This window comes from Urocitellus parryii, chromosome 11 (assembly GCF_045843805.1).
Source record: "Urocitellus parryii isolate mUroPar1 chromosome 11, mUroPar1.hap1, whole genome shotgun sequence".
Classification (NCBI taxonomy): Eukaryota; Metazoa; Chordata; class Mammalia; order Rodentia; family Sciuridae; genus Urocitellus; species Urocitellus parryii.
The window spans coordinates 10,968,689-10,970,068 of NC_135541.1; positions in this window are offsets into that span (position 1 = coordinate 10,968,689).

Genomic DNA, 1,380 nt, shown 5'->3' on the forward strand with positions numbered 1-1,380 from the left:
GCCTCCCCACCTGCCAGACTCCCCTGGTGGCCTCCCCTGGTGGCCTCCCCTGGTGGCCTCCCCTGGAAGAACCCTCGGCCAGGGGTGGCTGGTCCCCTCCCCCACCCCTGCGTGTGGCACCCCGTGTCGTTGGGGATGGCCAGGTTCCCCAGGGGTGGCCAGTGTCCCCAGCAGTGCCTCGTGGCCTCACCCTGGGCCCCTCGCCATGTTCCAAGATGGCTCCAGCACCCCAGCTCAGCTCAGAGAAGCCGCCAGTGGGATCCCTTTGACGGCCACGCTTTGCCAACACCCAAGCTCGCCCATGGCTCGCTCGTTCGTTCCTCTGCCAGGTGGAACTGACGGCTACAGGTTCAAAAGTGCCTCCAGGAGGAGCTGAGGCCGAGGTCACCGTGTGTCCTGGCTCCCAGGCCTGTTCCAGCCCGTAGAACCTCACGTCGCCCTGAGCTTCCCGCAGAACCGGGACGGGGGAGGGGAGAGGGCCGACGGGCACCCGGAACCCAGTGCCCACAGTCACGGGCAGCTCCTGGCAGGCGGGTGTTCCTTTGGTCATTTGAGGAATGTGTCTGAAAGACATCTCTCTGGATGTGAGTCTCATTACAAAACGTGGAATTAAAAAAAAACAGGATGAAGGGCAGGAGGAGCAGGTCCAGAGGCCAAGTATGTGGCCTCCGGTTTCTCAGGAGACGCCGCAGGGTGGGGTCCACTCTGAGAGCCCCGTGGGCCTGAGAATGTCATTTCCCTTCGCGTTGGAGTGTCCTTTGGGGAAAAGGTGGCAGATCACGCAAGAACCCGAGGGCGTGGAATGTCACCGCTGGGTCCCATGCGCTCCAGTGTCCCGTCCACTCTTCTGGGTTTGCCGATGTCCCACTGGCCACCTGGACCCGGGCAGGTACACACCAGGAGCGATGGATTTCTGGGGAATGGAGTCTAAGTGCCAGCACGGTGCTCAGAGACTCTCGGGTTTGGGGATGAGGGACACTTCACTGGTTACGTCCGTGTCAATATTCTGGCCTCTAAACACGACCCTGGAATAGGAAACGCTTCTGGCCCCAGACACTCTGGGTGGGGGACGCCCAACTTGTCACCCATCTCCGTGGTCTTTTTTGAGTCTTGTTTTTTTATAGCTTTGACATCAGGATTTCTATTCTTCTGTTGAAAATAAAAACCTGAAAATTGAGAGCAGCGTGTGGCTCCCTAGAGTCCGAGAAACCCAGAAAACACCCAGACGCTGCCGCGTTTCCATGGCGAACGTGAGATGGGAAGGACAGACTTCGAGAGTCCGGGCTGGGGCTGGGGCGTGGCTCGTGGTAAAGCTCACGCGTGTGAGCCGCCCTGGGTTCGATTCTCAGCACCGCGTATCAATAAACGGATAAAACAAAG